A 15,583-nucleotide genomic window follows, 5' to 3' on the forward strand; every position below is an offset into this window, starting at 1 on the left:
GGGGGTGCTTTAGACCTATTTTTCTTTCTTGTTCCAGTAATTCTTTCTTCCATTTTTCTATTATTAACTGGTACCAAGGAGTAGTGCTTTCACGTAGCGTCCAGTATTATCCTCTTTAACCAGCCACCTTGGTGTTCCTGTCTCCCCTGCACCCTCCCTCCTGGCAGGGGTTCAGTTTCTCATCTGATCTCACACAAAGATGAGGAGACGTTTTCCTCCCTGGGCTTTTCAGAGTCTTTTAATGACTCTTAACGTTGCTCAAAGATACTTCTTTCCAACCTGGAGTCTTTAGAAATCCTGATTTCATTTTTTTTCCTTGTTTGTACTTTGAACTGATAGGCTTTGCTTGGAAAGTTAAAATTCCTAGTCTAAAACTTTGAACATGACAAGCTGAATATCAATTTCCCAATCACTATTAGAAGATGGACCGTTATAGAACATGGGAAAATATTTAGTTTGTGAAGAAAACAGACAAATTCGGTCATAGCGATTGAGCCAAAGAAATGAAAGAAACTTGACAAGTTGAGGTAAAAGAATGTTTTCCAGTTTAGAAAAAGTAATTCATATTCTAGGTCTGTGGAAATCTCTTTTAGAGTAGTGCAGAGGCCAGAAAATATACAATTATTTCTCTCCCCTGAGAGTGGTTTAGGACTGGAACAACAGAATAATTTAGGGGAAAAATAAATCACTTCAGTTATATTTGTGCTTTGTTCCCATGAACCATTTCCCTTGGCTGCAGCCAAAGGGCTACTAACCTAGTCTGTGAAATTTTGCGGTGCCCTGGAATCCTGTTTTCTGTGAACAGCTAAAACTATCTGGCATACTAGGCATAAAATGAAATTTCAGCAACTGAACCCACAATCTTAAGATCTTAGGAGGGGATGATAATCAACGGAATTAATGACAGGGTTCGATTTCATGCAGCAATTTTCACAAAAGGCAGCGCGCCGTGGTATGCGTCGGGGTTGGGCTCCTCTTGTAATCCATGAAGGCCCTTAATTTATTGAAACTAATTTCGAAATCTTGGTACTGTGCATACTGTCTACTGTAGAAATAATTTATAAACATTCATTGCAGGAAAGAGAGGAGCCATTTGCTTCAAAGAGCCCATCAGCAAGCTGTCCTTCCTGTTTTATCAGTAAGCAAAGCTGAGAGCAAATAACAGATGGAACCGTCCCTTGGCAGTGGCACAGAGCACTCATGAAATATAGCACAATCTTCCTCCAGTGTGTTCTGTTTTTAACAGGGGAAGATCAGAAGCAGGCACGGTGTGGGCTGGGACGAATGACCGGCCCTAATGAAACAGCCTTTTCTTCTAGGAAGATGCCCATGGCAGATTGGGCTTTGGCAGTTGGTCTCAGCGGCTTGATAGAGTGTCATTACAGAATGCACCTGGAAGATTCTGTGGGGGAGGGACAAACCTCAGAAGACCAAGGTGAAACTGAGGCCTGATGTGTCCTCTTAATGGGTGGTTAAATTCTCGTTCCTTTAAGTAGCCATCAAAGGCACCGCAAAACCAAAGAGAAAGCTGTCCCAGACACGGAAATTTGGTACTCATTTACCATCTGTCAGCATCATTTCATGCTCCTGCAATATTTTATTCTACTTACTATAACTACAAGAAGGTATCTGTGCATTTGATGTGTGTGGGTGTCTGGCTAATATTTTCTTCTGCATCTGTTGTTTGTATAATTACATTGAAGGCTGTTACCAGAGTGGGGAAGCTGAATTCAGTATATACTTTTCCTTTTTCCCCCAATGGAAAAATTATCAGCCCAACTTCGGTGAGTATTCAGAGACAGCTTTTTCAAAAAGGAAGGGGTCCTCAATTCCACTAGCAGATCCTGTATTCGAGCCTAATTCATTATTACTTTTCAGAGTAGCTTTTCTCAATGTTCCCACTCATCCGCCCATTCCTAACTCTGCCTTTAATACTGAACACACTCTGATCTGTAAGAGGAAACAGATCAAGGCTGTCTGAGAGAATTACATCAATAAACAATTGCAACCTGCCCCTCCAACTCATACTATCCTCAACTTCATTAATTCCCTCACTTTCCCCAGTTTTAGGGAGAAATTTACCCTCCTTCTTTATAAAGTTAATCCAGACACATGTGTTATTAATTTTATCCTTCTATTCATTCTTCAGTTATTCCTTAATTACTAAAATATTCAGCCTTTTTCTCTTAAATACATCCTCTGATTGACTTGCATTTACCCCGTAGAAAGGAAAAGAAACAAAACGTTGCTTCCAAAACTAATTGCCTTTCCGGCTGCTGTTGCTTCTATTCCTACAAAAGTTCTTGAAAGATTAGTCTGCAGTTTCTGTCATCTTTCCTCTTTCTTTGCTTTTCTCTTTTTTGTAATCTCTTTTTCTCTTCCCCATTCTTTGAAACTATGCTATGCAAGTGCACAGTTCCTATCGAGTACTGTTGTCATGGTTGTGGACTATAAGTCATCTGAGTGCTCTTTCTGCTAAGGGTGAATTCTTGAGTTTTCACATCTTGGCAGAAGGCAGGGTTCATGCACAGGGATGAAGAGATCAGATGCTATGTCTTTCTACGCCCAGGCACCTAGGGCCAGGTATGCAGTCTTGGCTTGGCAGTCAGATGATCCTACCTGGGGACAGAAGAGAAATTCTTAACAGAGGAGTGGCAGCCACAGAACAGAGCCTGGGACGCAGACACTCGAGTCCATGGTGTCCCAAACTGGACTTTTCCTCTGCAGTGTTTTCTGTTGACTCATCTCTTTGATTTCTTCCTACTTTCTTCCTCTCTTTCTTTTAAATTGTACATTTTATTTATTTATTTATTTATTTTTGTTTATGTATTGTTTAGTTTTTTGGAGGGAGAGGTAATTAGGTTTATTTATTTACTTCTCACAGAGGCACTGGGGATTGAACCCAGGACCTCACGCATGCTAAGCTCACACTCTACCTCTGAGCCACACCCTTCCTCTCTCCTTCTTAGTTTCTGAGCCTGGTTTTCCAAGTTTCATGTAATTCTGTGAGCTAACTAATATCTTTTCTGTAAATGTCTTTCATCCCTTAATTGAAACACATTTGGGTTACGTTCCTTTGAGTTAAAGACCTCACTGATATAGAAAGTGGTACTTGGGAATGGGTTTAATGCAGTGGATCCTTAGGGAAAGTGGGGTGAAGAGTGAGGATGTAGGACTCAGTATCAGACTGGGGATGAAAACAATGAATTCTGTTCGTCTTTGGTGACAGGACTCTGGCAGCCCATTGCGTACTGTGATGAAGAGCTAATGAAACAAAGCCTCTGGTCTCTGGAATGAAAGACTCCCTTGGAATGAAATGCCTATTCTTGAAGGCTTTGGGGAAACTTACCCCCAAACTTAACTAAATTACCAGTGTCATTAAACAGATAAAATAGAAGACTTTGGGCGTACTGGGAATGTTTTGAGAACATTGAACATCTGACAAAGGTAATAAGTTTCTCCCCTTAAATTCTTGGTTATGGGGAAGACTGGATCTCAGGAACTCTAACAATGCTAAAAGAGTCTCCATTCTCTCAGCTTCTTTCAACTTCCATGTACTTGCAAATGAAACTCAGGGTTTGATAGGTTTGCTGAATTATAATACCAATGAACTTTACAATCCTGCTGGTCATTATGTGAGAGTGGCAGCACTGGCCAGAAAAATGTAGAATCCTAGGCATCAGAACTGGACCACGTGAGCTGATTCTAAAGACTTGCAATGCCCTGAACCCCAGGCTTTTCCTCCCGTCTGCAGTGGTGTGTTGGGGCCAGCTCTTTATGGCTCATGAGGGCTGAGTGCATTACCTCTTCCCATTCCCATGCTCAGTGATGTCACGTGGACAACTTGAAGTCAACTATGGTGGAAGTATTTTAAATGTTACAGGTCAGAACTCCCTATCCCCCTCTTGCTGGAGAGTGGGTTGTTAAACATTTACCAGCACATCACTGTGCTTGGGATTTCAGAAGTGTCTTTTACCTTGTTTGGTAGGGCCGTCTCTTCTTCTTGTCTGGAGGCTGGATTTCTTTTTCTCCAGGGCTGACTTTGTAAGGGAGAGCCAATTCACCACCTGGAACCTACAGATCTCCCATTATCTCCAGGCTTCTAACTACTGGTTAGATGCCGACATGTCCCAGAGGAGTCAATTGTGTTGTAAAGCCTGGGTGGAGAAGCTTTTTCCTTTTATTTTTTCACAAAACTTGAGTCTATATGTAAGAACAGTAAGACTAATAAGAGTGATTGAAAAAAAAAAAAAGAGTGATTGACCTTGAACAGATAAAGCATAGTTTTTCAAAGAGGTGGTCGTATCCAGTCTGAGCTGGCAGGAGTGTGTCTGATCCTTGGCTCATTTGCTTGACTATCATCTGAATTCACTGAAGACTTAGGACAGTAAAGCTGAGATTCTAGAAATCCTTATAAATAACACAGAGAAGGGTAGCAAGTGCTCTGGAGTAAAACTGTCATATACAAATCACTGTCACTCCAGTTTGTCCCCCAAGAGGTTCAGGATCAGTACCAAGTTCTTAAGAAATGTGCTGGTGAGGGGAGTGGCAGAAGTTTTGAACAGTTTGTGCTACTGTCCTTTCTAGGCTCTAGGCTCAGGGTGTTGGTGGCAGATGCTATGGTTGAGATGGTTTCCCTGATTGAAATGAGGAGGAAACTTCTGTAGGGTCACTGGGGCCACATGGCAGCATTCAAAAGTAAAATTGTTGTGGTTACCATAATATGCAGCAGGGCAGATTCATCAGTCGGAATGTTCTGAATTACAGGAATTTTTGGTAGTGCTTGGTGGCTCGTAGGGCCCCTTGTTTGAAATATGTGCTAGTCCTTCTTGATTTGTGTTGTGGAAAACACTCCACAACTGGGAAGTATACGCCTGACATGGTCCACCGTTACAGGGAGTCTCTCATTTTCACTCAGTTCTCAGCTTTGAGTTATCTCCATAATCAAGAATTACTTGATGATGGGCTTGGCAATAATATCACCTGCATGTGCAATAAATCGCCTTCCTAGACTTCACCAAAAAAATCTGTGGCCATTTCCTCTGTATTGCAGATAAACAGCCCTTCCTCTGGTTAGCCTATTCTTTGTTCTGGGTTTATTCAGAGTGGCTGGGAAATGCTGTCTTTTTGGAGAAAGAATTTCAAAGAACTATCGCTCTTTCATGCCAACGATCTAGCAAGCATTAAGAATAGCACTATTACATCCTAAGGGTAATGGGCTTGCACGGGTCAACATTCACATAAACATTTTCAGGTACCAAACGTTATTGTTTTGACTTTGTAACAAAAATAGACTGCTTGCATTTCAGGTCACGCTGCTACAAACACATCCTAGAATCCGGCTACACAGACATTTCACGCTAGGTAGTATCTGTATATGAATAGAATGCAAAAGAGCTGTAACATTCCATATAGTAACTATATATACAAGACATGCCCTGGGAAAGGGGGAAAAAAAAACCCCGGAGCTTTGAGATTCTGATAAACACTGATTCTGAGCTACCTAATTCCTGAAGACTAAGAAAACTACTGATTGGAACAGCAAATTGTACCTCCAGTTATAGATGGAGTTTTCATCTGAGTCTGCCTCTAGGTGGTCCAGTCCTGCAGTTGTTTTTCTGAATACATGAGAGGAATACGTCTCTTAAGCAATTGGCACGATTCCCCTATTGGCTCCCTGTACCATGAGTAGGGCTATTATGATTGGAAAAGCTAAGCTTCTGGAGTTGTCTTTACCTACCAAAGTACTAAAATCCAAAGGTATTGCATCCAGAGGTGAATCACAAAAATTAAAGACATCATCAAAAGCATAAAAGATGATTATTCTCATGTCTCTATTTAGGTCATCTAGAAGATGAACATGCTTGGAAGACATGGAGAGATATTGAGTGATTATAAATTATACCCAGTTATCCATTTCATACAGATTTATTTGGTACCAACCAAGGTTCCTGCCCTGTGCTACATGTCAAAGGTATAATTATGAGCAAATCCTGACATGCCTTTGCTTTTGTGGCACAGATATTTTGGTTGGGGAGACTGGCACTGCTCAAGATAATTCTATGAGCTTGTTTTGTAGGAGACCCCTGTATTGTCCTGGTGTTTGTGTGTATGTGTGTGTAGAGGGGATTTGGAGGAGGGAAGATGAGCAAAGTCCTCCTTTAGCAAGTGACACTTAGACGAGCTCTGAGGCAGAGATAGGTGTTAGCTAGGTAAAGGGAAGGGCCAAAACACTGTAGACAGCAGGAAAGGAGTGTGTGCTTGAGGAACCAAATGAAAGACGTATACTTGGAGTGATGGGTGTGAGGGGCAAAGTGGCAAGAGAAGAGCCTGAAGTAGTAGACGGGGGCTAAACGTGCAGGATTTGCTCCTATCTGACTATCCCTAAAGTCAAGTGCATGGTTATTAGTAGGGAAGATGTCACAATCAGATATTTAAAAGACTTCTCTGGCTGCAATAGAGGTTTCTGCAGAGTGCCAAGGTATGTTATTGAGCTGTTGCAGCAATCCAAATGCGAGCTTGTGGTATGGACATAGAAATAGGGGGGTAGATTTATGAGACATCTAGGAGGCGCTCTTAACAGGATTGGTGATGGTCTGTTGATGATGGATTGCATATTGGGCAGGCAGCAGTGGAAAATGTAAAGCAATATTCTCATATTTCTGGCTTGTATAGCAAAAGATTATCTATCTGTATCTATGTATGTGTATATACTATCTGAACTGGCTGGAGTAGGTCTAATTTTTGGCTCATTTGCTTTATTATAATCTGGATTCAGTGGAAAATATCTGTCTATCTGTCTATCTACCTGCGTATCACTGAGTGAGAATAAAACTGGGGCAATGATTATATGTTAATTCTTGGGCCCGTAGAGATTAAGGGGCATGACACATGGGAAAATGTTGAGTGAAAAATTAGACATAAAGATGAGGGATGAGAACTGGTTTGGTGATGAAATAAATAATAAAGATGGAGGTCACTGGCCCATAGGTGGGAAGTGAGGCCAGAGGTGTGGAGAAATGCTCAGTGAGGAGAGAAGAGCCTGGCACTGTGCCCTGAAGGAATCCGGCAGATAAGGCGCAGGTGCCCCTGGGAGGCAGTCAGTATCACATGATGCACTGCCAAGAATTCACTAAAGGTTTATGGGCTTAAAAAAATAAAAAACAAGAAACAAAACTGATAGAAAAATAGAGCACCTCGTTAGGCCCTCTCACTTTTTCCTAGCTTACTCTAAAATAGTAAAAATAAACGCAGAACATTCCAACTTGGATTGTAATGTTTTGCTCAGTTCCTCTGTTCTGATAATGTTGGCTACTAAGTATTGGATCTGGTGATTCAAATAAAGTTTAAAATGTTTCTCATTTATCCAATGACTTTCTGATTCTCTCTGTTTTACTCCCATCCCCGCATTTCTTTGAGATGACTTTCAGTACTTAGAAAACTCTGCTTTATATTTGATTTGCTCAGCTGGAAATCTGTCCACCCTCCAGACCTGTGAAATTTGGCAGAGGACACTCTTGTTTCATTCACCTTTGTGTTCACAGTGCTGGTGGGGTGCCTCGCTGATAGTAAGTGCTCTGTCTCTTATGAACATTTAACTTTTTTTTTTTTTTAAATGTGTTTCAATCCCTAATGTAAAAAAAAAAAAAAGTATATATATTTTATATGTAATATACATATTTTTTCAAATTTGCAAAAAATTAAATACAAACTCTCCATTTTATTATTTGGCTTAAAAGTAAACATCAGGTACATTAATAAGCTAATGATGTTCTTTGCATATTTCACCCAGATGGTCCCGTTTTCCTTTCCTTACTATAAAAGTGCATTTCCAAAACTTGGCCACTGGGGGGAAGCATGGTGCAAAGCTAGCGTTTTGTTCATTCTTCCCATAACCAGTGGAGACTCTCAGTAAAATCTCCCTGTCATAGACTCATACTGTGCCTTTAATGGAAGCAGAGCTTTTGTCTGTCTGTCTGCCTGACTGTCCATCCGTCTGTCAGTGGTCAGATTTCCTTTGTCAAATTCTTTCCTCTGCCTCTTTTTCCAGGTTTTAAAATTTATTTTTTATTTTGAAACTTAATAGTTTCAGGAGCTTAATTAATAAACATGAAAACCCATTCAAAGCTGGCACCGTGCCCTTTTTTGGCTCAACCACATGGGCATGTGAGGGTAATTGTAGTTATTTACATTTGGCATCCAGCTGACTCCAGGAGCAACATTGCCTTTTTTTTTTTCCCTATGAGTACTGAAGCTATTAAATTAAACAGGTTAATGTGGCTACAGCATTTCGCCCCCTACTATCCCCACAGCTATAGTAAATCTGCCACCTGTTTATTTCCATAAAAATTCAATTACAGCACCACCAGTTATTCTTCTTATGCGAGCAATTAACTTCAGGCCGTTTCAGGCCCCAAAGAAAGGCCAGGCTGGCCTGCTCCTTTTTTACCTCTTTGCTGCCTTTAGCCGCCGGTGGTTTCCTTGGCTGAGTGACTGTGCACCCCTGCACCAGTGAAAAATGAAAGAATAGACTAGACTGCTGTGCACTGTCATTTCAGTGAAAAAAAAAACTGAAAAAATCACAAACAACCCTTCTGCCTCCTCCTGTCCAAGCAGTCGGGGAGCCTTAGAGGCCAGAGAAGTGAACAGCAAGCCCGCAGCCAGGGCTGCACAGACAGCCCAGCATTGCCGGAAAACACACCCAAATAAAGAAGGAATTGCTTTAAAAATTGTTCGTTTTCTTTCTTCTTTATCTTTGTAAAAGATGTGTCTGGGTAGGGAAAGGTTGGTAAAATGCATCACATCCTGGCTAAATCAACAACATAATTAAGAAGAGAGAAAACCACATTCATCTGTGCTTCCCAACAAAATTGATATAACCAAAGGCACCGTGAGGCAGCTGCATTTCTTTTCCCCTTTAAGAGGAATGAGTCCTTAGTACCAGGTTGAAAACGCTGACTTTTATCTCTCTCTCTTTTTTTTTTAAATGCCTGCTTTCTCTTTGTCATATTTCTTTCTCTCTTCTCAAAAATCTACCAGTAAAAATTATGATTACCAAATCTTACCTGAAGTGATTTTCTATGTGATTTAATATTTCTTGAACAGTGATTATGGTATTTGCTTCCCATGAATCCCTTTAAAACTACTGACACTGATTTTGTTCAAATAAATAGTATTGATAGTAAATGTGTAAACATAGCTTTAAAAGCAAATTAGGCTGAGATGATCATTAATTAAATCATACCTAGGTTTCAGGATAAAACAAATGCTTCTCATAAGTGGGTTCTTACTAACTACTATTGAGGTGTAGTTATTATGAATAAATTCAGAGAATGAGAGAACATCAAAAAGGAAAGAAATAGGGTGTGAGTAGATGATAGAACCCCTGGTGACTCTACCTGCTGGCTCAGACAGGGGAGTGGGAGACTCTGGTGGCTCCTCCCAGTTGTCACATGTCCCAGTTGATCCTTGAGCAGTAATTACTCAGGTGTGTTGCTGGGGCTGGCATGGATGTCCGATGTCAGCTGGTTCCAAAATACTCCCAGGGGATAAATGAGTATATAAATATCTCCTTCTCTTCCTCCTGCATCTTGAACGTGCCCTGTGCCAGCCAGCATTAGTACGCTTCTGCTTTGGTAGAAGAATGTGATAAAGTGAACTTTGAAGGCAGCATATCCCAGGAAAAAGATACAGTCTAATTAAATTTAATCTTCTTTTAAATGCTTACTCAAAAGAGAGACTCTATTTGAAGTTCAGAAGGGCTTACATAAACCCTCCCCAGGCAAGTCCCTACCTAGTGCTAACTCATGGCAGGTGGAAGACTGCGGGAGATTTTAGGACCTGTGTTTTATCTTGATAGGGCTGATGGGACTTTAATGAAGAAAGACCAGTATTCCGTGGCCCTGAAACCACATCCTCTGCTGTCAAATGGGTGCAAGTTCATGGTCTTGAAAATTGTACTTTTCCTGTCTTCAGATGTTCTCATGTGTCCTTTTCTTTTCAGTTCAAAGTAGAAATTAAAATGGGTTTTAAGTGTTTATTCTTCAGCCTAGATTTTGGGCAGATGCCTAATTTCCACTGCTTCCTTACGTCCTGAAGAGTTTACAGGCTTTTTGCTTCTGCCAAAATGAAGCAAACATACAGCTTGGTACTTTGAAGTCTGAGTTAAAGCAAAACTAAATGGACCATGTTTATCTGATCAATTAAGGCATTGCCTACATCCTTAAAACTGATGTTTCTCATTTAGGCAGCATTCTATACAATCCTCAGGAAATTAACAACAGAGACTGAGTTTGGGGAATGGAGGTCATTATACAAAAAAAGCAGGGAGAGTGTGGGAGAAATTGACTAGGCTCCAACACAAGCTTCATAAATTGACTGGGCTCCAATATAAACTGAAGAATGTCTTTGTAGAAGTGGGGCTGTAGAAAATATTAATGACAGTTCCCAAAATAGAAGTTTGATGTAAAGGTCCTATTATGTAAAGTGATCTACTAGATTCAATAGTCTTTAGCACGATGGACGTTTATAATTACAAAAGCCTTGTCTTTTTCTCAGAGATTAGCAAGTGCGCAGTTCGGTTTAACCACAGTTCAACGGGGCATGCTCTCTAAACAGCACCAGGCTGAGCAGAGCAACAGATTTAGAAAAACAAAAAGAGCTTATATTAAAAGTCTCTTAGAAGTTTACAATTTTTCTTTTGGAAACCAAACTGATCACCACCAATTAATTAGAGTGATATGAAATGGTAGGTAATTGAACCCTCAGGCTGTCCCCCATTAACCTCCTAGCCCACTCTTCTCAGAAATAGTTTGAAATAGCCCTTCTTTGGCTTCCTTTCCAGCTACCCCAGGACCTGGGAATGTGACCTATTCCAGAAAGACAGCTTTCACTCTTTCCTTAGAAACTCGGCTAGGTTCTTTAACTCCTTGGTTTGAGTGAGCTACATCATCCAGTTGGCGCCAACAGATTTAACTTTAAGCTGTATGAGGATAATGGTTGTGTTTTTTTTCCCACTTGGCAGTCTATGAAGATTGCCTTCCAAATTCTAAGGTTTGTCTCCAGAATTGTGGCTTGGCAGGAATACCAATGTACAATTTTCCTGTGTAGGTTTTTGGGTTTTTTTGGTGGATTTTAATGCTATAGGTCTAGAGGCAACCTGGAATTTTATAAAATAGCTTTCCTCAAGGGCCATGTTTTAAGCCCTCATACTCTTCTACCATAAATGGTGGGGGTAATGGGGGATGGCAAATGCAAGGCTATTAAACTCTCTGACCCATACTTCCCCCTAAAATTTGCACCACCCCCAACCAGTTTGATTTTCTAAATGATTTATTTTATGCATCTATCACTCCTACCAAGGAGAGGATGCCTGTTCAGATTTTTAATTAAGTTGTAATTACCCTTTTACTTGACTGTATACTACACATTTTTATATATTATATTATATACTTTTGTGGGTACCTGTAGAAGAGAAAGCTGCTCTGGGGAAAACTGTTTTAAGATGGTACATTTCTTGACAAAGAGCTGTGTCAATTTAATGAAAAACTTATTTCTCATTGGATTGATACATAAACTTTTTTTGTATATATGTTTATTGAAGTATAGTCAGTTTACAACATGTCAATTTCTGGTGTACAGCATAATGCTTCAGTCATACATGAACATACCTATATTTGTTTTCATATTCTTTTTCCCCATAAGTTACTACAAGATATCCCTGTGCTATATAGCATGAACTTATTGTTTATCTATTTTATATATATTAGTTAGTATCTGCAAATCTCGAACTCCCAATCTATCCCTTCCCACCTCCTTCCCTTCCTGGTAACTATGTTTGTTTTCTATGTCTGTCAGTCTGTTGACACATACACTTTTGTATCATTAAATGGCAGCCTATGGGGCAAATTTGGAAAGCTATTCACTTATATATATAAAAAAATTCATGTATATTTTAACCCCTGAGACAATGCTACTGGTTATATTATATGAACTTATTTGCTTTGTTTCAGCCCGAGATGAAATATCGTGGTTTGTCTGGCGTGGATGTAGGTGTTCTTGACTCTGCCTATTATCCTTCTGTAGACTAGTGAGATGACAATTCTGAAAAGAGTGAGAAGGAGTAAGAAAAGTTTTTATTCTATTATCTCCTATTTTTTTAAGACTATTTCAAACTGCCTTCACTGTTTTAAAAGTGAAGATTCTTCTCTTATCAACAGATGATTAATAAAATCTGGTCTAGTTCATGTTTGGAAAAATGTGGGTCTTGGACGTAATGTTCCTAGTTTGACAAGTGCTATATGAGAAAAGAAAAGAAAAAAAAAGAAACAGCAGCAAAATAGAAAATCAGTGAGGCAAGTGAGACAGAATCATGAAAGGCTACTCCAGATCTTAACCTATTTAACCTTTTTGCATTTTGCTTCCAAATACTCAATATACTATAAGCTTTGGTATAGATGTTGGGTTCGTACTTTCAACTAGCATTGAGCTACATTTCGCTTGACTGTTAATTGGCCATCTCAGTAATGTGGTATTTTTCTTTCTCTTTCTGGCTTAACTTCACTTAGAATGATGATCTCTGGATCTATGTTGCTGCAAATGGCATTTTATTCTTTTTATTGGTTGAGTAGTATTCCATTGTATAAATATACCACAGCTTCTTTATCTAGTCATCTGTCAATGGACATTTAGGTTATTTCCATGTCTTGGCTATTGTATATAATGCTGCTATGAACATTGGGGTGCATGTACCTTTTTGAATTTGAGTTTCCTTTGGATATATGCCCAGGAGTGGGATTGCTGGATCATATAATATATCTGTTTCTATTTTTTTGAGGACTCTCCATACTCTTTTCCATAATGGCTGCACCAAACTGAGGGGTCCATGTTGAATGGCACTGGTAGAGGCTGTGGTCTGTGGTTTAGGGCTTTGGGAGTTTGATCAATAGGTTGTTCTTTTATTATAGCAAAATTGTAATGAGTATTCAGGGAAGATGCGTTTCTTTCTAAAGGAAAACTTTTAGCCCTGCTTTATAGAAATAAGATATATATCTATTCAGGATGGAATTGTGGATTTTTTAAAAAAGGTTGTCAACACTACCATTTACTAATTAGTCTGCTGTGTCTTATAACACAGAATACGTGTCTATAGTCCAGTAATTTGCGAGAGAATTTAACCTTGGAATCCAACTCCTGTCAGAAATCTATGTGGAAGAAAATATTATATCCTCTAGATGTCTTTTAGATATTCCAGGCTATGGTTTAAGTTTTATTTGCTTATTTGCTTTTCACTTGAAGTGAGTCAAATCATCAAATATCTGAGTATGTGAATCACAGTGCCTTGACTACTGGTAGAATCATTTAGCTGAGATAATTACAAATCATGCCCCTGGCGTCTATTTAGAAATGACATAAAAATATGCTTGCCAAATTCAAGTATTACATTCTCTTCAGGTATTTGGGGGGACATTTTCCATTTCATATTCTGTGTTTGAAATTTCATGTGAATAATCAAGTTTATTTCATTTTTTGTAGAGAAGAAACTCTTTTGCAAGTTATTTTTTAGACCCAATGCACCTCGACGTTGAATGAGAATGAGTTGTTAATCTAGTCCAGGCTCAGATGTTACTGGAGCATTATTCATCTATCCATTCAGCAAGTAAGTATTAAGTGCTTACTGTATGCTGGACATGGTACATAAGTCCTGCTAATTCAATGGTGAGTAAATAAGGCTTTTTTTTCTTTTTTTGCTCTCAAAGAATAAAGAGTTAGTGGTGGAGAGAGGCATGTAGTTAAGTAATAAAACAAATAAATGTAAACATGAGTATGGTAAGTACTCTAGAAGGAAAGTACATTGTTATAGACATGCATTTAATTGTTTGGTTATTCAGCAAGAAGAGATGCAAACATGTTCCTCTCCTCCATTCCCTTGTTCTGTGCCACTAGGTCATGATGACTGTTTGGTTTAATACATAGCATGCAAATCATCCCTGTGATATCAGCAACCGTGTGGTGTTGTGAGTCTCTAAGAAGAGAGACAGTCAATTCAGACAGTGTTTCTGCAGGGAGACAGTTGATGCACTGGTGAATCTAATAAACTTGGCTAATGTGGGTGGTTCTTAGCATACATGGCTGTGGTGTTGCTAGAGAGAGTAGTCTGGGGGGTGGGGTGGGGGTGGGGAGGCTAAGTGGTGACTTCAAACAGCATAATGGGACCAGGCTTGGAGAGTCCCTCCTTGCGGGTCAGGGCCAGCACTCTTATAGGCCGTGACTACAAGGCCATCTCCTAGAGCCTGGAGGTCCATGTGGACATGGAAGAGCTCTAGCTAGGGTCAGGAAAGTTACGTCACAAAATAAGCTTGTTTCCTATTGTAGCTGCAGACCACAAGGGGACCAGGATAAGTGCTAACAGATTGCTTTTGTGGCAAGATGTCGGGTTTTGCATTATTAGTCCTGAACCTTGGTAGGCAGCATCGGATGAGCTGCTAACGATTCCACTTATCTTCATCTTGTTGAGACTTTTATTAATCTTTTACCTTTTTCTCCTGTTTCTTAACCTTGGCTGGGGAATAGTGCAGCCAGGTCCTGCTGGAGCAATACTATCAAAGGTGGGAAGGAAAATTTATGCTGACGCCAGGGTGGTGGAGGTTAGCCAATATCTGGGAAATAAAATGCTGAAAAAAAGGTGAGATCAGGACAGAGCATCTGGCCAAGATTGTTGCTTCTCTTTGGGTCTCTAGCAGCTCAGGTTTGGGAGGGTCAAGGGGAAGAACACAGAGATAAATAAAGACACTCTGGGGCTTCCTCGGGTTTTAACAAAGAGCAAATGGCAGCACCACTAACCTCTAATGGAAAAAAAAAATCATAACTTTAAAGAAACTTTAATACCTGCCTGGTTAAAATTCAAATATATGTTATAATGGTTGATGATAAAGTCTTAGAGGGAATAAAAGTGGGTTAGTAAATAATCTCCAAACAGTGACTACAAATGTGTTAAAAATTGCCCAAGAAGCATAAAGGCCTTATTCAGGTTGAATCCTCGTGTGTTCTGCAATTTATCTTTATGAATTTGCCTTCCTATATATTTTACGAAGAAGAGCAGAAACTCTCCTTTGATGTTTGGTGCTTAGCTATGAAGGTTTTGTTGTTTTCCCTGTGAACTGCAAGCTGTGATTGCAAGCAAGCCTTATGAAACATACATGTTAGGAAATCGTATTTGTTCACTTATATTTATAGACTGTCATCAGTAGTTGAATTTTATCACTAACTTTGTGATAATTAACCTAAGGGCTTATGACTTCCTGGTCTTACCTTTACTTAAACTACCAGTATAAAAACTCTGTACATTTTCTTGTTAGTTAGAGGATACCTTGGATCTTGGGTCTGTTTTTCTTTTCTCCTATTGATCATGTAGGAGAATAAATGGAATGACCTACAGCAGAGATGGCTACTGTCCCACAATATCCACGCCATTTTTTTCCTTAGTAACAGAACTCCAACTTTATTCGATGCAGCAGTGTGCCTAGCTGGCTAAGAACCCTTTGTGTTTTCTCAATATTATTAAGGACCAGGGATTATCATGTAC

At 39.6% G+C, this 15,583-nt stretch overlaps 1 long non-coding RNA gene across 1 annotated transcript in view; it reads left to right on the top strand.

The window, feature by feature from the left end:
* Positions 1-2,017: 2,017 nt before the first annotated feature.
* LOC123616717 (uncharacterized) overlaps positions 2,018-15,583 on the top strand; it is a 130,004-nt gene continuing 116,438 nt past the window's right edge. The window contains exons 1-2 of the long non-coding RNA XR_006724722.2: positions 2,018-3,447; positions 13,534-13,657. This is a non-coding gene — a long non-coding RNA (uncharacterized LOC123616717). The remainder of the gene's footprint in view (positions 3,448-13,533; positions 13,658-15,583) is intronic.

Source organism: Camelus bactrianus, chromosome 2 (assembly GCF_048773025.1).
Source record: "Camelus bactrianus isolate YW-2024 breed Bactrian camel chromosome 2, ASM4877302v1, whole genome shotgun sequence".
Taxonomy (NCBI): Eukaryota; Metazoa; Chordata; class Mammalia; order Artiodactyla; family Camelidae; genus Camelus; species Camelus bactrianus.